The following is a 26,208-nucleotide window of genomic DNA, read 5'->3' on the forward strand; positions in this document are numbered from 1 at the left end:
CCCCTGCTCCCTTCCAGACTGACAAGTACACATTCCCATTGAGCTGTGCTGCACTGACTCCATTCTGTGTCCAGATGCTGCCTTTCAGCAGCCCCTGAACTGCTTCCACTGCTGCTCTCCAGGCTGGAAGGATGATGGCTGTGCAAAGATCCAGGCAACACGTGGATTTATGTGGTCATAGAATGCTCCCTTCTGTTTTCTATTCCTTTCCTAATAATTCCTACCCCTTCAGCCAGCTTCTTGGCAGCTGCCAAGCACCCAACTGACATTTCATAGAATTTCCTAAAATTTTAGCACAAAGATATCTCACTCCTGATTCATAACAGTCAGCTCAGAGCTCAGGCTTCATATGAAAATTAGGATCCCTACATACATCACTCCACATTTATCTGGAGTGAATCTCATCTGCCTTTTTATTATCCAACCACTCAATACTCCAAGGCCCTTTTGCAGCTCCTCTCATCTCTCTTTCTCGGCTGGTGGTCATCAACATACCAATACTCCTTTTTTCCAACGCACGAGGAGTAGCAGAACAACGCAGGTCTGCTCCCAGCTTCCCTGCACTGTGAGAGCTGACTCTCATTTCCTACTTTTCACAGTCACCTTTTGTCACTGCAACCACCTTTGTTCCTATTCCCCTGCATTCCTTAATACCCTCTAAGCTGATCCTTTCAAAGGCTACAATAATTGCATTAGCATCAGCTTCCCACTGGAAGAGTCGCATTGATTCTTCCCTATTTTGCTGTTTCCATGCATCAGCTACCTCTAGGCCTTATTAGCTCTACCCAGCTGGCCTACTATTGACATGCGGCCCGTGTTCTCTGTGCTTTCATCCAACAGTCCTGAACTACTCCAAGAGCCATTTCTCGTTCCTCAATTGCCTCCTCCTCATGTTCCTGCTCCCCTTTTAGATGCCAAGCCCAGCTGCCATGTATTCTTGGCTCTACCTCCTACAAACAAGTATAAGATGGTCAATGCAAGCAGGGCTCTGGCAGCAACTACAGGAATCACAGCCCCTGCCCTTCTCAGAGCTGTGTCTCCGGGGGGGGCTCCCGAGGGAGCTACTCCTACTCCTGGTAGCAGCTGCAGCATTTAAAGTTCCTCACTCATGTCTTAGGCTGAAGTCTCACCCATCCCTGTGCACATTCCATCACACTCTCTCCTCAACCAGACAAGCGTTCTGTTCAAATTTCAGTGTTTTCTTCTGAGTTTCACAACGTCTGCCAGATTTTCTTCTGCTGAGTGAAGTTTTAAACCACCTCATTCTTGCCACCATACCTGGGAGGTGTCTGGATGTGGCTTTTGGGAACATGGATTAGGGGTGATGCTGATGGTGCTGGGGTGGCAATCTTGGAGGGTTTTTCCAAACCTGCTGATTCTGTAACTTTGGGTTACACAGTTTCAGACACTTCCCACCATTTCTTCTTTTAAATTACCCTTCACTCTCATCTCTTCTTTCAGCAATTCCACTGCTCTTTTGACAAAACCATCTGAACCTGCCATGCAGGTGCCCTCTGTTTCAGACATTTTACCCATTCCTCATCACCTTATATCATTTTTCAACCACTGCTCTTCTCTTTCCTGGTTCTGTGCACAGCACAGGGAGGGTTCCAGTGGGCACTGTTGCTGAGGCTCCAAACCCATCCAGTTGAGACCCCAAATTACTAACAAAATTGTGAATTACAACCACTGGCTCATCCCCAGACCCAGAAGGCCCTTGAGGTCTAAAATTTTTTGTCAGTTGCCGGTCATGCTGTGATTCCCAAAATTGCAAGCGGTCATAGAGATGAGAATTCTCTTGGGAAGAGACACAGATGCCTTTGGCTGAAGGGGTGATTTTGCCAATGCACACCTGTGCGGTGGCCTGTTGGCAGGACCATTCCTGCTCTGGCTGCACTGAAGATCCCCTGTGCAGTGCTTTTCCCCTCCTCAGCAGCTCTGCCTGGGAGCCTGGAGATGAGATTGTCTCACCCAGGAGCTGAAGAGCAAAGTTAACAGTGCATGGAGGCACAAGATTGAAGTTCAGAATCAATTTCCTCCATGTCAAGTTGGTCAGTTATTTCAACTGCAGTTTGCAATTACCACATCAACACCAGAAAGCTATAAAGAGAACAGACTTAAGACCTTTATGCTGTTAATTTCTGTGCCTATCAAGCCATAATTTAAAACCAGCAGCTGTGTCACAGATACTGCTGCAGCCATCATTTATCAAGGAGAGAACAGAGATGGAGAGAGGGATCACCCCCAAGATGCTCAAGCCAGCAAACCATGAGGTGAGCTCAGCACACGTCTCAGTCTTCTTACTCCTAAGAGCACTAGGCCCAGGTTTTACTTCTATCTGCACACTCTAAAGAAGGTAAATCAAATTCCCCACACTGCATAATCTCACAAAACTGTTCCCCATTGCAAAGAAGGGATTGTCTTGCACAGATCTTGAATCACAGAAGATACAACAGAGTTTCCCCAACAATATTCTGACATTAGTGTTACCTTTACTCATAAAGATGCTGAAACAAAGGAGCAGTTGCAAGAACAATAAAAAATGCAGAGAAAACAGGGTTTAAATTGTAGTGCTCACTATTATTCGTAGACAGAAAGCAAATTATCTGCACAAAGATAAGAAATATTTGCTGCAGGAATATTAACATGTATGTGAAATATTATGCTGATGGAGAAAATTCTCCTTTCAAATTAAGACAATTAAGATTACTGCATAACTGAAATACTCTCCACAAGAAAGGGAACAAGTTTTCAAGTTGCAAGGTCATGTATCATTCAAATGCAACATGACAGTGCATGTACCTATATAGAGATATAAAATACAGGTATTTACATAATCATTGCAGGGGTGAGAGCAGCTTTTGAAAAGAGCTTTCTGAGGAGTAAAACTTGAGACAAAGGGAATAAACCCAAGCACGAAGATATGCTTCTCCTTGTAGGAAAGCAGGTGGGGGGAAGAATAATCAAACTGCTGGACAGAATTATGGAATGGAATGTCCCCAGACCTGCCAGCCTGGCAGAGTTTATTTTATTATCTCTGCCAATTCATCTCCTCACACAGAGCATCCAAAGCAGCAGAGCTCTCAGCCAGGCAACCTCCTGAGCAGTGCAGGGTTCTCCTCCCAGGACACTCAATTGATCCAACACACATGGACTGAAGAGGGCTGGTTTGTGCTGGGGTTTTGTTGGTTTGCTTAACACTGTGCCTCCCCTGGAGAGGATTCTAAGTAATGCTGTCTTGGAACATAACTCCCAATTAAAATGGTGTAGATACAGACCAATGACAGTTATTGCTGCTCCAACCAGCTGCAGCACAAAACACCACACGTCGGCAGGCACAGAATCACTTCTTCTCTTCCTGTCTTGTGTTGCAATGCAAGATGTAATCAAAAGTATATCTTGTATTGCCATTTCTTGGAACTGGCTGAGGAGATGTTTTTCTTTATCTCTTCTACATCCCATTCCTCATAACTCCAGGAGGGGGGAGATGGGTGTCTTCTGTTAATGGGCCATCTGTTCAAACCAGGTGAGGCAGTGTTCTTTATCCCTTCCACCACCCATCCTCCCTCCAGGGGATCTCTGCTGTTCATGGGCCATCCAGGCTCACTGCATGGCTGATACAATTACATCATCCATTGGGACATGCTCCACCCAGGGGAGGAGCCAAGCATTCCCACCTGGATAAAACCTGAGGTTCAGAACACCAGCACAGCCTGCTTCCACTGGATTGCCAGAGGAAGATCAGACCCATCTCACCACCACTGGACCTTCAGGACCTTCAGGAAAACTACACCCTTCTACAGGATCACTGCTCTGACAGAAGCACATCTGTCACTGCAGGAGGACTTGATTGGACTGCTACCAACACAACACCCTGACCAGCAGGGTGTCAGGCTGTATTCTGACTCTGTCAGTGTTTTCTTTTTTGTACTTCTGTACATGAGCACTTGCAGGCAACCAAACCATCTGGGATTTAAACACATGCTGCTGTGTCCTAAGAAGAATCTACAACCCTTCAGACCTCCAGGATCACATTTTCCACACTGGATGGGGCTCTGAGCAAATTGGTCCTTGCCCATGGCAGAGAGGTTGCAATAAGAAAAGCTTTAGGATCTCTTCCAACCCATATAAGTCCACAATTCAATTAAATCAGTGCCCCTGACACAACATATGAACAAATAAAAAAAAAGTTCTGAGCCCTCACAGAAAAGGTGCAACCCTGCAGGTCCCAGCTTGCAGAGGAGGAATCTGTGCCTTACATAAGACTACATCACATCTGGATCAAGAGTCAGGCAAGAATTTGGATACTCTTTGCACTCAAATTGAAACTGCTGGTAAGAGCCCAGCCAGCCCTGCTGCTTCGTGTAGCTCATCCCTGAGTGAGGGATGTACAACTCCCTTCTTAAATTTAAGTTACATTTTGCTGTTCCAACAGCGATTGAACACTTCAGACAAACCTCTCCTTTAGGACAGCCCTCCATCATTCCCAGGACATTCATGAACTCCCCATCACCCAGCTCAGTTACACACACTTTATTTTACTTCTTTAATCATCCCATCTTGTGTTTCAGTGGTGTTGCAAAGGGAAAAGATGTAAAATGTGAGAGTGCTACACCTTGGACTGCAACAGCAAAGCTTCACCTCCTCCAGGACCATCCTGTTACTCAAACAAGGCCCCAGAGCAGAGGTATGACTGCCCAGGTGTGCTGCGGTACACGTCGCCTTGGAAGGCCTTCTGTGGCAAATTTAACCACTGCTATCCTGCCTTCAGCCTGATTTTAGTGGATGATTTAACTGCACTGATGCCATTGGGGTTCTTTGCAGGCTCAGCCCTTTGAACAGGGCTTTTTCCCTCCCACATCAAGGAGTAACAAAGGTATGAAGAACGCCTGGTGCTGCACGGTGGCTTCACCTACAGCTGTACTGTACTGCTTCCCTGCCCTAATTCATACAGAATATGTAAGTTTGGGCACAAAGTGAAACAACAAAAGTGTGGTGTTTTGAAGCACGACTGGAGCTGCTTTTCATACAGACTTTTTTTCTTTACAAAAAGGAAATTGCCCTCAGTGAAGCACTGCCCAGGTTCTGCAGCCACCGTACTTATCAACACAGGCACGGCAAGGCCTCGAGCAGCTCTTCCCTCCAAGTGCTGAAGGGCCAGCCCTCCACAGAGGGCTGCGCTCGTTCTTTCCTTGTCCCTGGATAACAGCCACTGCCAGGACAGCTGGACAAACATGCCTGTACACACCAGTCCTCCAGAGCACACAGAGGCCTTGATACGGTGTCTCACAAGTGTCAGGCCATCAGCACTATGGGAAATACTCCGCACCAGGGGAAAAGGAAGAGAATCCCAGGACAGTTTGGGTAGGAAGGGACCTTAAAGCCTGTCCAGTGCCACCCCTGCCATGGGCAGGGACACCTTTCACTATCCCAGGCTGCTCCAAGCCCTGTCCAGCCTGGCCTTGGACACTTCCAGGGGTCCAGGGGCAGCCACAGCTTCTCTGGGAATTCCATTCCAGGGCCGCACCATCCTCACAGGGAACAATTCCTTCCCAATATCTCATCTAGCCCCTGAGTCCTGTGTCTCCATCCCTTGTCCCCAGTCCCTCTCCAGCTCTCCTGGAGCCCCTTTAGGTCCTGGCAAGGGGCTCTGAGCTCTCCCTGGAGCCTTCTCTTCTCCAGATGAACACACCCCCTGCTCTCCCAGCCTGGCCCCAGAACAGAGGGGCTCCAGCCCTGGAGAATCTTCGTGGCCTTCTCTGTACATGTTGCAGTATTTCCATGTCTTTTGTGTGCTGGGAACCCCAGAACTGGATGTAGAGCTCCATGTGAGGGCTCGGGAGCAGAGCAGAGGGGCAGAATCAACTCCCTCGAGCTGCTGCTCACACTTCTTTTTGACTCAGCCCAGCAATCTTCCTTCTGGACTGCAATGGCCTCTGGTCTCTCAAGTGACAGAGCTGTGGTTTGGCCTGACCCCAGACTCCAGGGCTGGACCTCAGGGAGCGCACAGAACTGCTTGAACGCACCTATGCTCTCTCTGCTTCGTGGCAGACAACAAGCACCGATGCTGTGGACACAAAACACCAATAAAATGCCCCCTTCCATGGGGGAAAGGAGCGTGTGACACCCTGGGCGTTCACAAATGCACATTCTCAGGGGGCCTCGTGGAGGCAAGAGGTAAAACAGTGCCACATGGCCCCATCCCACCTGGGTGGATGGGCACAGATGTGTGGCTGTCCCCACAGCCCTGGTGATCCAGACTCCAGGCTTGGTGCTCCATGCTGAGCAGCCGGGGGAAGAGGAAGCTGCACAGCAGGCTGGGCCAAGAGATGCTCTGCAAACTGTGAAATTCAACCCCCCTGCCAGCTCCTCAGACTGATCCCCCTCTTCTGCTCAAGGTCAGCCACTTCCCATTCTCAGGAGAGGACCCCCAGACTGGAAGCATATGGTCTGTATGCTAATTAAGGCTATCAGGCTTCCCAAAATTTTCATGGAACTCCTGAGTTCTGTCACATTCGTACCCTAGCAGCAACACCCCCTCAGGGATGAAAACTTCAGGGGCAACAGGGAGCAACAGCAAAGAGGAAAAAAATAAAATATGGTATCAACTTCTGACATGGAAACCATTACACCTGGTGGATCAACCATTTAACAACAATTACAGCCAGGATTTATCTGTAAAACAGAATCAGCCTAGAATATATCAGGTGTTGTGTGTTCTGCCTCACTCAACCAAAACACTGCACAGATTCCAATCAATCCAATTTTAAGAACATTTCCCTGGGAAGGGAAGTGCTATTCACCCAGTAAACAGCTCAACCATCTACCAGAATTATTAATTTACAAAATTCTTAATAGCAACACTGCACAACCATCAAATCATTAAGGTTTGAAAAGACCTTTAGGATGATCAAGTCCAACATTTAAGATCAACCAGCACCCCCACCCTGTTCTCAAGTGCCACCTCCACATGTTTTTTAAACACTTCCAGGGATGAGAACTCCGCAATGCCACTTGTCACATCCCACCACCAAATAATATATACCTCACCCCAAAATCAAAGGGCCAACTCCCTTTAAGCACACTCTGCTCAACACTAACATGCATTTGCCAGCATATTGTAGGAAATTCTCCTTTCTTTCTCGTAAGTATTTCTGTGTATTTGTTTCCCTATATTTCAATCTGAGTCACAGCTCCAAACATGTTCCAAAAGCATTTTATTTAGAAAGTACCAAATATCCGTTTCACACAGTCCATTACATCAGAACATCGTAACAATTTCATCTGCTTCAACCTGAATAAGAAATTATTCCCCACATTCTTTATACAGAGAAGCTCGTGTCAAAGAAAATAGCTTTCAGATGTTTTACAACTCTTTCATCCACAAAGGAATGCTTGGGGCTTATGAAAATATACACCTGCTCATTTGAAAACATGTCTTTCCCCCCAGTAGAAGGAAAGAAGAAAAGCACAACTAATGCAACAGCTCTGCCCTCCACACTGAAAAGGCAGACAGGTACAGAGCCTGCTGCCACAGCTGGAAAAGCTGAGTAGAACCACATCTTCAAACATCCCTAAGCTCTGAGGTTTCTGCCCTGGGGTAAAGCTGGTTCCCCTGCCTCAGCCCCCCAGGCTCTCCAGTGTCTTACCTGGTCTGGCAACGTAAACCCACAAGTTCAGGATCAAACTCCTTCCAACCCACCTGGGAGCCCACAGGAAATGTTGCCATGCCCCTGGAACTGGGACATGTCAATAATGCGTGTCCCAGGATCATTTACATCCCTAATACACAATCCTGGTTCTTTTCACAGCAAATAAATACTCCCAGCCATCAGCAGATTTGTATCATTAACTGATATAAGTGCAAGAGAACAGATATTTTTCTGTGGGTCTCGTAGCAAAGTAATCTTTGTTATAGGCTCTCTGCAGAGGAATGATTGAGAGGCCCAGAGTTTGCAATTTGGCACAAAGTCCAACTCCTGTTCCAGTTGACTTCAGCACAATTTGCTCTCATTTCCCAGTACAAGTTTCATTGCTGCAGACATGTAGATATTCCTCCCACAAAGGGCACAGAGCATCACTGAGACCCAAAAATTCAAATCACCTACTTGCTTTCCTGCAGCACTTCTTTCCGAGAAGATGGGGCCTCCACAGAGAGGAGCTGCCACTGCATCTGACAGCAGAACCAGCAGCTGCGGGTAACCACAACACTGGGAAAATGCAGCTGCTTTCCAGGATTTTCTCCTGTTCTCCACTTAGAGCAGCACTGGCCAAACCCCAGACAGAGCAGCTCCAGCATGAGCAGGGACGGGAGAGGAGAGAGCTGGAGAACAGCTCAGAGTCAGCACTTTCAGTGGGTCAAACCAAACGTCTCTCAACCGGGGCCACGTCAAAACTGACGTCACAGCTGAGCCCTAATGAAAATGGAAAAACCAGGATGATTTACTTCTCTGTAACAGGAGAGCACTGCTAATGGGGTGGGGGAGGGCAGCAAGCACTGGAAGCTGCAGTGACCTGCTTGGGGACCTGGGGACAAATCACAGCTCACGGACAGGGCTCTTGGAAGAGTCACCAAGGGGGAAAGAGATCTGTAAGGTCACAAACCTCTCCACAGCAGCACCATCATCACTCCCAAATCACACCCCCAGGGGCCACATCCAGACATCTCTTGAACAGTGACTCCACCAACACCCCGGGCAATTCATTCCAGTGCCTGACCACTCTTCTAGTGATATTTTTTTTTTTTTTTCCCCCCTAGTATTTGATCTGAACATCCCTGGTGCATCCCCCTAAAGCCATTTCCTCTCATCCTCTCAAAAGACATGGCAGAAGAGCCTGATCCCACCTCACCACAACCTCCTTTTAGGCAGCTGCAGAGATCACCAGAACACATCCCCCAAAACTGCCCAGCCGAGGTGCCGGGAGGTGCCTGGAAACTCCAGCACAGCTCAAGAAGCACAGCAGGACAGACATCTCTGACTTCCCAATGTGCACAGCTAGAAAATGTCACTGCAAAATTCATCTGCATCCCTGCTGTAGCTGTTTGCTCTGGTTGTCCAGAGACACAAGTATTTCTCAAAATAGAATGCTCAATACCACCATTCTCAAAAGCTCTTATTGATTTCTGCCCAGACTTAACAAGATATTTGACTTTCTGAAGATGTACTTAATTTCTTTGTCGCTACATTACCTTTCCCTGAGCTGTGGTCCCTCCTAACACTTGGCAGCAACATTTTTCTCTCTTTCTCTGAACCACCTAAGAAGGTGGAAATGTCCCACATCTAGCATGGAGAAACATGGCTCTTTCCAATCATTTTGCAAAGGAATATCCTGAAATAGATATATAATAAAGGAATGAACTCACCAATAATAAAACACTTCTTTAAAAATCCTATTTTTTATAGAGCCCTCGAATGGTTTGGGTGGGAAGGGACTTTACAGCCCATCCAGTCCTACCCCTTGCTGTGGCCCGGGACATCTTCCATAGATCAGGCTGCTCCAACCTCAGCAACTTTGGATAATTTCTAATTATTTCATTGTTAAAGACCAGGTTTTAATTTTTTTTTTTTTTTTACGTTCCAAGATGAGAAGTGCACAGAAGCAAACACTCACTCAGCCAGCACCCACTGTTTTATATAAACTACACCAGCACAACTTGGGGGAAGAAGTAAATGCAATCCTAAGAACTAGTTTATTAAAAAAAAGCATTAAGCCTGCATTTAAACCATGCCTTTGAATAAATGATACAGAAAACATGACTGACAAGTCAAACCAAAGCGTGCCTTGTGGGATTTACACTATTTTCTGCAGAGTTTCACCAGAATCTGTCCTCTAAGCCAGTATTAAGACAAGAATGTGCTTTGAGAATAGGCTAATGTGGAAAGAGAGGCTTCAACATCATTTGGATTTCACATACAATGTAAGAAAGGCATCAATACCACCCAGTGCTGGAACTGGGAGCAGAGACAGAGCAAGCAGCTGATTCTGCTTCAGCACAGACACCATAAAACCATTCTGCTCCAACTCCTACCTCAAAAAAAAAAAAAATATAAAAATAAAACAAAAAAAAAAACAAAAAAAAAAACAACAAACACAAAAAAACAAAAAACAAAAAAAAAACAAAAAACAAACAAAAACAACAACAAACAAAAAAACCCCACACCCACCAGAAACCTCACAATGCAGCAGAAAGTTTAAATTTAAGGGTTTTTTAAATATATATTATCCTCCAAAACAATATTTTAGTCACAAGAGATGTTACAGGGTAAAGTTATATCCTGCAAGGATAAATGAATCTGAAATTGCTTTTAAGGAATAAGTATTCATCTGAGCTCAGAAAAGGCAACACATCAAAAAAAGAAGGTAAGCAGCCTATTTCAGGGCATTTTACCAGTGCATTTACTGATGGTTTATCCTCTTCCACTTTATTCTTCAATTTAGACAGCATTATTCACTGTTGCTGTTAATTTAGATCTTTTTTGTTTTCCTAATGTCACGCAGATAAAATGAAGGTCAGGACAAATCATGACTGTCTTACTATCCAGAAAAGTTGAAGTACCAACATGAAACTGCTTGATTCAAAAAACTAAGGGATTTTATCCTCATACACAAATATGGGATAAATTCTGCCTGTTTTCTCAGAGATGGAACATACCAGAAAGGTACCACTGAAGGGAAAGAAACACCTTTGGTGGGGAAACTGTTGAACTCAGCTCTTCATTTTCTTCATGGATGAAAGAAGAGATTAAAAAGATGTTCCAAAGAAAAGCAGGGGATTTCTGGCATTTAAAGAACACAAAGGGAGAGGCAATGCATCACTGCCTGAGCAGCAGAACCCCAGCAGTTCATCTTCTCCTCACTCGGGTGTTCTGTGAGTAAACAGCCAGCACAGCTGAAGGGAGAACGCAAAGAATTCAAGGGAGAAACACAACTGGAGCTGAGCAAATCGATACTTCCAGCACACAAGTTGTGCTCCTCATTAGTCCAGAGCTGAGGTGTTAATGGTCCTTCTGATAGGTGCTTCTTGAGGGTATTAAAAATATGGAGAAAATTAAAAGACTGTAAAAATGCTCAGCTCTTGGAAGTAATAACTGAGGGAATGCTGAGAAGTGTCTGGGTAACCCTGCTGCTAACTGGTAATGTAATTTAAAGAGGAGGGATCTGTGGCTCCTGTATCCCTCAATCTGTCCTGTTTGCCAGGCTGGAATTGCCATCCTGGAGCAGTAATAAGCCAGAGGAAAGCCTGCATTTGGACACAGCTGTCTGGGAAGAGCTTTTTAAATTCAGATTTTCCCCAAAATTGTTGCGCTACCAGCACTGTTCTTCATAGATAGCTCCCAGTACAATGGGGGAAGCAAAAGTTATTTTCACGTACTCTTGCTTGTAAAACTTCAATTCCTTCTTCTCTCATTGGATACAATCCTCTGGAGCAAAATTAAAATTAGTGGCGATAGCCACGTAATAGTCTAGGGGGAGGAACGTGTACCAAAACACTCCTACACTTCTGTGGTGTTACCACTTGGAGACATTTGCTTCCATCCCCTCCTCCTTGGCATGAAGTGTCACCATGGCCTGCAGCAGAGGTCTGAGGTTGGATCAAAATGAGCTGTTAAACCTGAGGAGCAGCAGACACAAAGCTGGGCTCCCTTTTCCTTACTCTGCCCTGTATTCCAGCCAGAGGAGGAATGGAGCTGTGTGGCAGAAGAGGGAAAAGCAGGGTCTTGAAAACAGAGAATACTTCCTCAAAAACTGGGGGGAAATCTTATGAAGTATGTACACTTCATAAGCCAAAAATTGAGGGTGCACAGGTGGTAATGAGGGCAGCCACTCAAGGGAAGAAAAACTGAACTAATTCAAGGCATTGAAAGTGGCAGATTGGCTGTGGCTTCAGAAGGCTCTAGCATTCCCATTGCACCTCCTGCTGCTTCAGGACACTCAAGCGTTTCAAGACATGGATGATATAATTGGTCACAGCATAGGAAATACAGGGTTTTAGTAGGGAAAAGGAGGTGAGAAAAAGGTGAAAAAATTCTGAGTGGCTGTTTGTATGTCTGAATCCCATGCACACAGAGTTTTGGAAAGAAAAGATGCATAGGTCAGTGAAGAACTGGCAAACATGAGAGGAGTTCACTGCCCAAGACCCACCCACAGGTGGTCCAGCAAATAGAACAGCTTCTCAAAATATTCCCACTGAGGTAGCAATAAATAAAGCTGATGTGATGCTTCTCCCCTTGTTGGAACTGTAGCCGTGTATTTGGTACAACATCCTAAGGGGAACATATTCCAGAGAAAACAGAACTTGAGGGACTGGTGTGAGGGGAAAGAGGATGGAAATGCAAAGGAATAAGGCTCAGGGAAGGCTCCAGCACAGCTCCCCCAGCCTGCAGAAACCCCCTGGGCAGCGTGAAGCAGAGTAGCGGGTGCGCGTCCACCCAAACAAAAAGTCATACCTGAGCTTGTTCCTCTGGAGCTTCCAAGCTGTGCCTGCCTCTGGGTGTTTGAGGTTCTAGAAAATCTCATTACCCACACACCACCCCAGCTGGCTCTGTGTGCTCAAGCAAAGCCAGCAAGATCCTGCAGGAGAGCACCAGGAAAAAAAGGCACAATGCCAAGTGCTGCCTCTGTAAAGGCTGATTCAGACGTGAGCAGGCTTCGGCTCCAGCCCCAGCCCTGACCACCAGGGACCCAGGCTGCCTTGCTGAGAGCTCAGCAGCATATTCCTAAATAATACTGCACGTGACCACAAATCAGGTGAAGGTTTCCTGCCGGGTCAGACAGCCCCCAGCACTGGCCCGTGCACTCGAGGCACCACAGCCAACACAACCAAGCCTGCTGAGAACCAGACATGTCCTGGAAACTGTCCCATGAGCCCAGCAGAGATGGAGCTGTGCCCACAGCAGCAAATCCCACACAATGATGATGAGACACTTGCACAGCTGGACTGAGTGCACAGATCTCACCGCCAGCTCAGGCTCTGCTCCACACAAAAACATTTAACTGCCCTGAACCAGGCAAGGCTGCAGTACAACAGGCCCTACCTCTTTTATCCAGTTGCCGAGATGTTCCATGAAATGCCTGCACTGCACAGGCTGTTTGGAGAGAGAGGGAAGGGGAGATACCATCTCTTCTCATCATTTTCCTAAGCAGCACTTTGGAATCCTGGAATGCTTTGGGTTGGAAGGGACCTTAAAGCCCATCCAGTGCCACCCCTGCCATGGGCAGGGACACCTTCCACTGCCCCAGGCTGCTCCAAGCCCTCTCCAGCCTGGTCTGGGGCACCTCCAGGGATCCAGGGGCAGCCACAACTTCTCTGGGCACCCTGGGCAGGTGGTGAGGAACTAGAAGAACTTCCTACTAATATCTGATCTAGACCTACTCTCTTTCAGTTTGAATCCATTCCCTCCTGCCCTGTCTCTGGAGTTCCTACCGAACTCTCCTCTGACAACGTTCCCCCAACCCTCAGAAGCCACACCTTCCTCACTGCAAGTGTTAAGGGAAAGAGTTTGGTTTAATCCTTGGGAATAGCACATTTGCATACTGCCCACGCAGATCCAAAACATCAAGGGTTTTTTGGCTGGTGTTTTTTTTTTTTTGGTTTTGTTTTTGTTTTTTTAACAAGTCCTTAAATGCAGAAAACCCTCAAGCCCCAGATGAAACCTCAGCTCACACCTCTTGATGATGCTGGGAGCAAAACAAGTTTCACAGGAGAGTGGTTGCTCACTCTGGGAAACCACAGGTGAAAAAAAACAACATAATCCCTCTCTCCAGAACATGTTATGGAAGCAGGGGACACCAAAGAGGGCAGGAAACTACTGCAGCAAAAGGACAAGGATGGCACAATAACAAATACGAAAATATGGGTCTTAAATAAGCATAAATTGTAAGAGGCAGAGTAATTTGAGCAATCAGCCTTTGGCTGAGAAGAGGGAATATTGCCCATGACATGCTTTGTTTTGTGAGCGGGAATGTTCAGCCAGGCAGGCTCAATGGTCCCCTCAAGCTCTGAATTCCCATGAGAATTTTAACGACAAAGCCGTTGTTTATTTGAGCACTTGAAGGAAACTATTTCCTAAATGACCACTCGAGAGGCAGAAAGCAAACAGAGCTCACCAAGGAGCAGGGCACAGGTGATAAGAGCAGAGCCATCAGAAACACCATCGGAGGAACACAGCACAGGAAGCTGGCTGATAGGAGATCTCTTGGAAGGACCCTGCCAAGCATTCTGCTGTCTTGGGCCAGCGTTCCACATTTTCTTTTTAATAATCTTGTGACAAAAACAGCAGAAGGTCTTGGTTTTCTTTGTTATTTTTCTTTTTCAGCCCAAGAAAAAAAAAAATAAAAAAAATCAGGTTTTATATGAAACCAAAACAAGAAGCTAAAGCCTACATTATTTGAAAGAGCAATGCAGCTCTTTGAAAAAGCTGATAAAACAACACTGAAAAGCAGGGATGGCACAGAACATGGGAAACAAGACTTTGGACTACTACCTAAGAACATATTTGAAGAGAGAAGATCCAGTTTTTACCTCCTGCTCCCTAATTCCATCCATTTCCAAAGGAGCCAGGATGAGCATCAATCCCAGCAGATTAAAATCTAATGACCAATCTTTTGCCATTAGACATGCCTGCCTACCTTGGAGTCAACATCCAGCCTTGCAGCTGAGAAGCGTTGCATTTGTTTCTAACAGTTCTCAAAAACAATTTTTCAGGTTCTGAGTCCCTCATTATAACTGATTTCAGAGTCCAAAATTCATTAGTTGTGCTTCACCACCTCCCAACTGACACCCTGGAACAATGCAGCCAATTCCTTGCAGCTCTGACGCTTCTAAGTGTACAAAGGTGTTGAGTTTTCTTTCTTTCTGTGGAAGGAAATAGAACAGCAATGGAACAACACACTTGGTGTGTGTTGCAATGGGATGGAAAAAGAGGGAAGAAAGGAAGAACTGATTATCTATCTTGATACCTACCAGCAAAACTCACTTTGTGTTCTTAACAAAATTTCAAGTTCATGGCCTGCCTGAAATTATATAAGGATGGGTCAGCTAAAATGTCTAAATGGTTCCATGCTAACCACAGGAGAACAAGCCACTGCCAACAACTCTAGATCTGGGAAACATATGAATTTTTATTTTTAAGTAGCTCCATCTGGATGCATTTTTTAAAATTAGAGATGCTGCTAATTCGCCCTCCAATACCACCTGACAAACATGAAATTGTTATAATGGAATTAACAACAAGATTGAATAATACACACAGTTATTAAAAAATATACAGCAGGGCAAGGCTGGCATAGAGCTCCTCCAAAAGTCTGTCCCCACCAGACTGGAGACACAGAAACATCTGAAAAGAAAGCTTTATTTTCTATGGCAATATAGATTAATCCTTCTGAGCCTGGTATTTGTCATGGTCAGGGCAGCTGCACTCCTTCAGTGCCTGCTTTGAATTTCACATCCAAACTTCCGTGTTTCCATGTCCTTCCTCCTTTGCAGGAAACAAAACCTCTGCAGCTCAGGAATGCCCCCACTTTCCATGAAAACTGACTCACTCCTGCATGCCCATGGAACACACACCCCTCTATCAGTTCTGAACTGAGCAGAACCAAAGCTAAAAGTGGCTCCATGGCTTTTAGGAGGCTCTGGAGAGCATTTAGGCACTCACGAGTGGATATAGCTGTAAAACCAGGTAAAATGGGAAGTACTATTGGAGCTCCCATTGCTCCTCAACACCAAATCACTGCCCCTGGCTCATCCCTGCCCCCTTTCCAAGGTCTTCAGTCAGCTCAGCAAGGAACCCTCTGGCTGAGCATCATCCACCCTCATCCTTCCCCAAGGGGTTTACAGGCTCATCCCAGGTTTCCAATTCCTTCTCAAATTCTTGAGCCCCAGAGCCTCATCCAAATCCATATCACCAGCAAGCACCATGTTAATTCTAACACTGCACAATTCCCTCCACTAAAAGCAACAAGGGTTCCACAACTGAGCCATCTGTTGGATAATGCCCCAAAAACTGCCACCAATTCGTGGGTTAAAACCCTTTCCCCACCCCTCCAGAAGCCTGAAATAGTTGTAGCCAGCCTGGAGAACACAACCAGTTTATTACAGTGATCTTTTCTTGCTGGCTCCCTTCACCTATCCCTCTCACTGCTTCCAGCAGAATGTTAACTCCGAGAAAACTGAGCAGTGGGGAAAAGGAAACAGTGTTCCTACAGATGTGAATGTCATGTAAATGTCAAACCTCCTGTTAAAATTTGATCAGGAGACTGAGTGAAAGGGAAAGAGCGTTTCTGTGAGTAAACCAGCACGTTAACAAGAGTTTCAGCCTGTCTGCTCACAACAGGACCTCAGTGATGGATTTCACTATTCTTAATTTCCCGTGTAATATTAAGCTGCAAGCGATTTTGCTACAAGATCATATACAGCAGTACAAGAATGCAAACAAATGTTGGTGGACAAGATAGATCTACATCGGTCTTAAAATTAAAACCTGTGTGTGCCTTTTCTACAAGTGCACTCAATAAAAAATATTCTCTTCTTTTGGATTACAAGTAAATGCCCCTCTACTTAGACTTAGAGTATGTGAACACATACACCTGTATCAGGAGACATGAGGGGGTTTCCAACTAAACTCCAAAAAGCAGAATTCCAGCAGATATTATTGGGACACAGATAATTGCAATGAACCAACCTCCAAAGTTTTTGTCTTGGAAAGGAAGTGTTTCTTCCAAGATTGCACAGTTCCACTGGACACATTTCTTGGTGAACATTAGGTAGGAGATGCTCCTGTTTCAGGCACTCTCTCGGTACTGAGTGACTTAAGTTCTGTTGTTTCAGGACCCTGGACAACTCCCAGACTGCCTCAAGCATTCCAACAACAAGAAGATGTTACTGACATGGGGAAAGAGATATCAGAGTACAGAGACAGGAGCAGGGCATCAGCTTAGATGAGATTTTAGGAAGGAATTGTTGGTGGGGAGGCCCTGGCACAGGGTGCCCAGAGCAGCTGTGGCTGCCCCTGGATCCCTGGCAGTGTCCAAGGCCAGGTTGGACAGGACTTGGAGCATCCTGGGATGGTGGAAGGTGTCCCTGTCCATGGCAGGGGTGGAATGGGATGGGCTTTAAGGTCCTTCCCCACTCAAACCATTCTGGGATTCCATGAACTGTAGCTGCTAGTTTTCACACCAAGTTAAAGACTTACTTCACTCTAAAACACACAGACCGAAGAATTCTACATCAACATTCAGATTACTCAATGCAAAATTAGGATTAGAAAAATTTTCCAGCTACATGACACTTTCTCCTCAGCTTTACAGGTCCCCACCAACCACCACTTCCTCTCAGCACACAGGGACTAACTCTGGCACACCCCGTGCCAGCTTCATTTCAGTTGAGAATTATTTCCAAACCAGTCCGACAGTTGCCCTGAACAGATCCCTTTCTAACCAAAAAGTCCCAACTTTTATCACGTGTGCAGCTCAAAAGACTGAGTTAATTTTGCAATAGCCTTGGCATCATAGTTACCTGTTGTGCCACCAAAACAACTGCTCATTTCTTCCACAGGAGTTATACGAGGATATCCTTGGAAAGGACTTGGAATTTCATGCCCTCAATGACATCCTCTGTGGCTGGCAGCCCAAGTCATAAACTTGTCACTATCCTGAAAATTGTGGGAGGGCAAGAGGACATAACATCCATATTTCTGATGGATGAATCCCTTTAGTTTGAGACTCCCTTAGTAGTTGGAAGACTTTTTTTTTTTTTTTTTTTTTAATCTGCCTTCAACGATATTAGAATAGGAACATCATCAAAGATTCTAAGGAAAATCATTGTAACTCCCTCCACAACAACAACAAAAAAAAAAAACAACAAAAAGAAAAACCAAACAAACAAAAAAAACCACCACAAAACCCAGTTTTTAAGGGATTTCAATAATCCTCTGTCCCTTCCCTCCACTGAGGCAATACAGGCCCTGTCTTCCACTGCCTCACTGCTGTTTGAAGTCATGATCAGGAAGGAATGAAGCTGAAAGGGAAGTGGGTTGCAGTGCCAGTGGACAAAGCTTCCATCTATTCTGAATTTCATGAGCAGCCTGACTCAGCTATTGAGTAGCTTCAGTCCCCTCAGTTTCCTTCCCGTTCTCTTCCCAGATGAAAAAAGGCCGCAATGGTGGCCAGACTTCCTATTCTACTGTAGCTGCCATATTGCTGAATTTCCCTCACCCACAGGAAATAAATCCAGAGCAACTGCAGAAAGGAGGAACACCATCCATCGGGAGCTTTTCCCCTCTCTCTTCTCTGCTTCCCAAAGGGGCTGCCGGGCACAAGGATGCCACAGAGGCTGCTGGGGAATTCCTGGGGGCTGTGCATTTCTCTCCTACTCCAACTGTGTTTTCACAGTATCTCATTCCCTGGAGTTTTTCAAAATACAAAGTGAATTTTACAGGCCCCATGGTTCACCAGTTGTGAATTCTATTTTATTCAAGGCTGTACGTCCTTAAAAACCAAAACCATTTGCAACTCACTGGGTGCATTTATCCAGATCTTCCTCAGGTATAATGGCTTCTGCAAATAACCTTGTTTCACATTAAATGTTAAAAGATTTATTTTTTTCTAAACTCCAAGTTTTATTCCAATGAAAGGCATTGCTCTCCGAAAGTAAAAAAAAAAAAAAAAAAAAAAGTGAAAAAGTAGTAAAGGAAGGCTGCTGAATAAGATTATCATCTGCTCTGATTGATTTGGGCACCTAAAAAGGAAAAAGTCCAGCAACTTTAGTAAAATGAGAGTCCTGGAAAGCTCCTTGACTATCAGAACTGCAGCATTTTCATTATTATGAACAAATTCATTCTAGTGGACATCTGAGTAACAGAGTTCAGACTGCTCTTGAGAGATTTAAAGATCCTATTTGTGAATGTTAAATAACTTGAAGCTCCATAAGCTAAATGGATTCAGAAACCAGTCAGTGCTTCTTTGAATTTATCTTGTGCTCACACATCTATCTCCCTTCCCCTTTCTTTGACAGGAAATGCAAAAAATAAAAATTCAATGGCAATCTATTTCTGCATCAAGTTGTTCATTTTTCCTTGTCATACACATGGCACTGAAGTGTCACAACCTAATTCCATTAGAGTGAGAGTTTAGTTTCTAGTCTGCACTCATTCTAGATGCAACAAGTTAAATTAAATACACCATATTCTAATTATGTCCACTGTGCTGCCTCACAGTTTCATCAAACTTGCAGTCTCTGTGAGCAGGCAAAAGCAGAGAAGAAAGCTACAAGTTATTTTGTGTTGTTGAACACACCACCAGAAACCAAAGGTTCCCAAGTTATTTCAAGCTTGGATATTACCCAAGTGTAAAAACTGGAAGGAAAAACCCAAAGAACTTCATAATTCATGAATTCAGTTGGCTTGGTGAAGCACAGTTCTGTTCAGAGGAGAATTGGTAATAAGGATCTACCACAGGGCTCAAGAACGTAACCTTGGAGTGCACACTCCTTGAGCCACACTCAAATATTTGTTGTTTAGAGGAAACACTCAAAAAACAGTTTAATGAAAGCTTGGTCAAAACCACATCAACAAGGTTTACCTCTTCTCCTACCCCCAAAAGGCCATAATGGATTTCTCTTTCTAGAAAAAGAATCCTTTTCTCCACAATCATGGGAGCAATGAACATCGTAGAATCTTCGTTGGAAAAGACCTCCAAGATCAAAACCCAGCTGTAAATCCAGCCCTGCCAAGCCCACTTCCAACCCATAATCCAAGTGCCACCTATCCAGTGCTGTAGAATCCATCCCTGAAGTTTGAACAGCTCCTGTGATGGGAGCAGGGGAAGGGGCGTTTGCTTGACTAGGGGAACAGCCCTGCAAACAGGTCAAGTTCACACCAAGACCTGCAAGGAGGGAGCACAAAGCTGCCTGATGTCATCCCAGCAATGTTTGGAGCTGCCAGCCCAAGGAATATCCTGATATCTCAGTAAAACTTTTTTGAATTATGCTGTTTCCCATAGCACGGATACCAGGCAAATGTGGAATTATACACTCACATGGTGCTAGGAGATGGCACAGAGCTCACAATAGCCACATGGAGCATTCCCACGGAGCTCCCAGCACACCCAGACCATCAGATTACAGGAGTTCCCTCCCTGCTGCCAAAAAGCAACAACGGAAGTGCCCAGTAGAAGACAACACCCCCTGAGACAGGAGCACTGCTTCTCCAGATACAGAGGGGGAAACTGAAAATGTGGCAATCAGCCATTCAAATTACTCTTCACACTGGGATTAGTATTCATGTTTTTGTCAAAAGCACCACATGAAATGCAATGTAACAGATTGCAGTTGTGTATCTCACTCAAAAGAAAAAAAACCCACCCAAACCCTCCAATGGCTGGACACCGAATCAGAATTTGAGTGGGAAACAAAGGAGTATTTCTACCTGTTTAAAATATGTAAGAAGGAACTCCGTGAATAAAGTAAATACAGCAATCAGCATGTGAACAAAGTGAATGCAACAACCTGGCTGCACAGGAAGGTTCCCCAGTTACAGTACGAAGTTTGGAAAATGGACATAGCTTAGCACCAACCCTTATCACACAGCCCTCCCAGATCCTCAGACACAGCTATTTACACCTTTCTTCCTACAACCTGGGTCCTAAGCCATTAAATACAGAATTATTTGTGCTGGTTTTAAATAGAAATATGTGCTAATGTGTACTTCTGGAAAAACAAAGCTATTTTAGGCACAAACACTTATCCAAATCTGACTGCCCAACCACCAAATTAATAACAAGCACTGGTAAAGTAGTGGTTCTATGCTTGTCTCCCACTAATTAAATCACCTCAACCAGAGCAGCATATCAGCTCTTAAGCATAATCGTTACTTCAGAAAGGACTCACTACACTTACTAAGATGGCTATTCAAAACGCTTTTACCAGGAGTGTTTTTCTCCTTGCATCTTTCCCAAACAGCTCCCAGAAATCCTTCTACCAGCTTTAATCAGTCAGCTTTGCCTTTTTACCTCACTTCTCTCAATACCTCAAATGGTTTGCTCGGGTTAGAAAATGAAGCGTATGAATTTAAAAAAAAAAGCGCATTTCAGTGACAGAAAACAGCAGCAGCAGCCTTTGTGGCACTTCCCTTTGAACCTCCCTCTGTTGCTCTTTTTTCCTTGCCCTTCAGACTGCACTATTCCAGGGAATGTATTTGAACCAGAACTATCTTTTTTTGTGTTGCAGGGCACTGTCTGATGACAGACAAAACAGGATGGAGAAGGACAGCAGTCCATGGCCCTTCCTCAGGCAAACATCCAGGACAGGCAAGCTTGGTTTGTTTGAAGTTCCAAGGAAAACTGGGAGAAAGCCCAGGATTCCTCTGTTCACCTTTAGGCTAAGATTGCAATCTTGATGCCACCGATGCAAATTCCTGCTGGAGCTTTATTTCCCCGTGGTTGTTCCCGGTATGAGCCAGCACAGCTCCGGGCAAGGGTTTCATCCACAGGGTGGGAGAGCCTGACTGGCACCTGGCTGACCCCATCTCTGCTGTCACTGCAGCTGCAGCTTCCTAATTGAGGTCCATCACTCATCTGTTTGGGCCTCTAATTGCTCTCCAGAGTCCCTGCAAAAGGTTTCCAGAGGAAACAAAGCTCCTCCAGCGCAGCCCAAGCAAGCAAACAAACAAACAACAATTAACACCTTCCCCTGCCTTTCCCACACAAGCAGAGGGCAGAGTGGCTTCCTTGTTCATCCCAATTCAGCAGTGCTGGGGTTTGCTTCACCCTGGAACCTCTAAGGTAGCTCCTTAACATTTTGTGGCTGCCCCTGAATCCCTGGACGAGTCCAAGGCCAGGCTGAACTGGGCTTGGAGCCAGCTGGGATCGTGGAAGGTGTCCCTGCCCACAGGACAGGATGGGACTGTGTGGGCTTCAAGGTCTCTTCCAACCCAGACCATTTCAGGATTCTGGGATTAACCAAGGATTGAGGGCAATCACATTGACGAGGTGGAATTTCTGCCAACAGAGGAATCCACGGGGATGCAAGGCAGCTGCAGATCACCCTTCTCCCTACTGGCTGTCCCTTCCCAAGTGAATCCAGGGGGAACATCCTTCTCCCTCTCACACACAAAGCTGTGTTTTGGACATATTGAGGGGCCATGAGGAGGTCAGATCAGTAGATTTATATGAACAAAACAGACACCCTTTTAAGTGAGTTTAGCTCTTCCTCCGGAGGTTTGTCACCAGCCACCAGAATTACTTATTCTACATTCTTTAGAGCTACATCTTGATAAAAGTCCAGCCAGATATGCAGTGGCCCAAGAAGAGCCTGTCACCCTAATAGCCCAGGAACACCCCAAGCCACTGCCAGGGGGTCACACTCACTGCCTGTACTGCCAAAAGCAAACCACTTCCCACTACTGCTGAGTTAGTGCTGATTGTCAAGTCTTGTAATAAATCACCTAAGCATGCAAAGCTGCAGGAGCTTCTCCTCTCTCCCAGAAACCTGCTCTGCTGTGCTTGCACAAGCTTTTCAGGCACTCAATGTCTCTTCCCCCAAAAGACTTCACATCAACAAATGCCTCACCTAGAATCTTCTGGTAGCAGCAAAATTAATATATACCTGCAAGGCACTTTTTTTTCCCCTTCATCAATCAGTTGATTAGTTATTTTTAATTAAAACAGCAAGCTCTGATTGCAGGATTTTAAGCAATAATCCTTGCCACTTTAACTACTGTTTTCTGTGGCTCAAACACTGAATTCATAAACCATTGATAGGACCGAACAAGCAAATTCGGGTTTAATTCTCAAGCAGCATTTTGGCTTGATCCAGATTTCAAGTTTCCACTATTGAGTTATCCCCTCTGCATGTTTCAAGCATCAAGAAGTAAATAATAACTGTCTAACAGACCAGTTTTCATCTGTGCACTCTGAGTTTAAGAGAAAAACAGCTGGTTCACACAGAAAAAAACCCCAATGCTGCATTTTGCCACAAGTTTGTTAGGTTTACTTCAGTCTTGGATGAAGAGGATCCAGAAACAGCCTTCATGGCTAAAAAGGCTCTCTTTGCCAAACCAATGGTTTTATATCAGACTTCCTGTTAAAACTGAACTAAGACCTTACTTTCCTAGTTTAAGATTTTGCTGCTTGGCTGGACAAAGGCCCATATGCAAAGAAATAAATAAAAATAAATAAATAAATAAAAATTTTAAAAGCTACTGTTCATGTTGTTTTCCTGTTTAAGAGAGTTTTGAGTAAGGCTTAATTCCTACCAGTAGTTTACTATAGCTGTGAAAGAAAAATGCAAAGCTGCTGGTTTCATTTTCTTCACCAGCTTGCTAACCACGAGCAGAGTTTTAACAACTTACGTCCCTAGTTTGAAGCTGTTAACAAAGTTCTTAAATCCCAGGGTTCAGGGGTAAATCTCCATAGATTTCAGGCAGCTAAGGCATGGGAAGAAGGAAAGGAGCAAAAAACAAGGGAGACCACTTCTTAAGGATGCGTCCCAACAAGTAAAAATGTGGTTTGTGAAGTGTCTAGGGGCCAGTAGCAATATATAAGGAACTTATGGAAGTTTATTTTGTAAATTGAGGGAAAAGAACTCGAGCCAAGTTCTAACTCCTCTCTGGTATCCATACCCTGCTGTCAGCCCTGGCAGAGCTCTTTATCCCTGAGTAACTCCTGTAGCAGCTTCTGATGCACAAGGCTTCAGTCTACAGCAGATGCCCACCCAGCACTGCAGTGGGGCTGTCCCAAACAGCCACCAACCCCAAGCTACCCCACACATCCATATCATGGATACACAGCAGCAACTCAACACTCTGCGCTTCGGGCGTCTATTTCCGTACAGAAAATCAGAGCCCAGATCTGAGAAGTTCACTCACACAGCTGATGCGCTGCTTCCCTGGGCCAGGAACGAGTGATAACCACGGTCTCACAAAGCTGACTGAACCTCTTCACCTGCAAAATGCACACCAAACTAGCACTGGCTTTTAGCACGCTGCTCTACCTACCATTCCCATTTTGCCAGAGGAATTAGGTACTCTCACACTTTTCCAGATAGGCACACATGTTGTCATTGGGAAGTTACAGAACAAGCAGGATGTGAAACGCTGCACACAAAACTTTGAATAAAAACATGAGCAAGCCTGATTTAAGTGTCCCTTTACCTGCCCACAGTCATTCCCTTGAAAATAAAGCATGTTCCACCTACAGTCACTGTGCCTTCCAGACAGTGACATGAGGGGGCCTGCCACATCCACAGCAGCTGAAACAAGAGGGAAGAGCCAGTATTTCCCGATTTGGGAGTAGCCTGCCTCAAATTTCGCAAAGCTTTGACACACCAGAAAGCTGAAAGCGGGGTGGGCTCCCACGCCGCTGCTGCAGATGCCGGGTTACACGTGTGCCAAGGCTGTCGCTGCTGTGGCAGTGCCAGCACGCTCCCGTCGCCCCTTCAGGGCGCTGGGAAAAGCAGCCTCACACCCGTTCCACGATCCGTGCAGACCGGGCACTGCTGGGAGGCAGGAGGAGATCGCATCTCTCAGGGAGAACAGAATTTGGAAAAGTTACACGGCAGGAACAGTTTGCATTCATCCCCAGCTTGTTACGTGGGATCTCGAGAACATTTGCTTTGCCACTCCAGCTATACGATCTGATTTTATTTTTAAACGTCTCTTTTTTCCCCAGCTTCCACTCATCAGAGAGCAAAACTGTTCTCAGCCGAAGTGAGAAACGTATTTGCTTAACACGCAGACAGCCCAAAGAGCAGTCTGAGAAATTTATATGTCACGAACCTCCTCCCGTCGGGGGGGGGTGGGTGAGAACAGACACGGAAATGTTTCCTCCTCAACTTTTGATGATGGGAGTGGGAGCCACCCGCCTCGCAAACACAGGGGCTTCCCCCCACACCCCGGCGGGGCCCAAACGAGTCGAATGATTTGCATCCAGAAACCCCTTCGACTACCTCACCCCTCCCTCCGAATTACCATCCAATCATCGTTAATGGCCACTGCCGGAACGCGCAGAGGGGCTGGGAAGCAGTCACCTGCCTCTGCCGGCGTGTGCCCCCGGATGACACCACCCACACCTCTGTCTTGCTCTTCCCGAGGCAGTATCAGTGCTCAGGCCCCCACGGCTCACCTCACCGTACATCCCTCGAGTTCGCACATTTCAAACACAGGGCTCGCATCAGCCGCGGGGAGAGATGAAACCACCGGGGTGTGTAAAAGGAAGGCAGCAGAGTCTCCTCACCCACCAGGAGCCGGGCACCGGGGTTACCCTGCTGATTCCTGCCGCGGTCCCGCTCCCGAAGCGTTCCCGGGGCTTTCAGAGCCCGAGAAGGTTTCTCTCCGCAGCTTTGCGGCTGCAAGGCAAAGGAGCTTTCCCGTCTCCCCTGCGCAGGACTCCCCCGCTGCCTGAAGGGCTGAGCACTCGGGAAAAGGCAGCGGGGAAGGCACCCAGCACCGCTCCGCTTCCCCCAAAGGAGCTCGGAAAGGAGATGGAGCAGCAGCCTCTCCCGCGCCAAGTATTACAGGAGCGGAATACTAACGGGTTCCTTTATTTTACCCATTGCCATATGCAGATATTAAAGGACTGATCGCTACATTTCTGCTGTTACTGGCCCTCGCAAATTAACCCCGCATCTCACAAAGCGACACCACAATAGTTGAGGTCACCGTCTCTCCTCTCCTTGGCGACAGGGACCGATGGGGAAAGGCAGGAAGAGATGGGTGTTTGTCCTCGCTGGAGGAGGCTCTCCCGGCTCCGGCCGCTGAGCCCTGCCCTCGCCCCAGCAGGGTGGGAGCCTCCGGGCTGAGGCAGCCCCGAGGAGCCGCGGCAGGGCAGGTCCAGCATCATCCCCCCCCCCGCACCTGCGCATCCCTCCGCGGGCCCCGACTTACCCCTTTCCTCCGGGAAACTTTCGGGCAGCGGGACGGGCCGGGGGCCGCCGCCCTCCGGCAGCGAGGCCCGCGGGGTCCGTGCGGGCGCGGGGGCAGCGGCGGCGCCGCTCCGCCCGCCGGGGCCAGCGCGGCTGCGGCGGTGGCTGCGCAGGGGCGGGGGGAGCGCGGGAGCGGGGCCGCCGCTGCCCCCCCGGCGCGGCCGCGGCTCCCGGCGCGGGGAAAGCGCTGCTGCGCTGCGGAGCCGCTGCTCGTGCCCGCCTCCCCGCATCGGCGAAAGGGAAAAAAAAAAAAAAAGAGGAAGGGAGGGAGGAGGAGGGGGGGGTGGGGGGAG

The 26,208-nt window shown here is 46.5% G+C and overlaps 1 protein-coding gene across 3 annotated transcripts in view; it reads right to left on the reverse strand.

Moving 5' to 3' along the window:
- Window positions 1-25,945, reverse strand: part of PCDH15 (protocadherin related 15) — a 638,687-nt gene extending 612,742 nt beyond the window's left edge. For all 3 annotated transcript variants that reach the window (XM_058421490.1, XM_040070932.2, XM_058421489.1), the window contains exon 1: window positions 25,878-25,945. The gene's annotated coding sequence lies outside the window, so the exon portion shown is untranslated. The remainder of the gene's footprint in view (window positions 1-25,877) is intronic.
- Window positions 25,946-26,208: the final 263 nt, after the last annotated feature.

This window comes from Hirundo rustica, chromosome 8, assembly GCF_015227805.2.
Source record: "Hirundo rustica isolate bHirRus1 chromosome 8, bHirRus1.pri.v3, whole genome shotgun sequence".
NCBI classification, from domain to species: domain Eukaryota; kingdom Metazoa; phylum Chordata; class Aves; order Passeriformes; family Hirundinidae; genus Hirundo; species Hirundo rustica.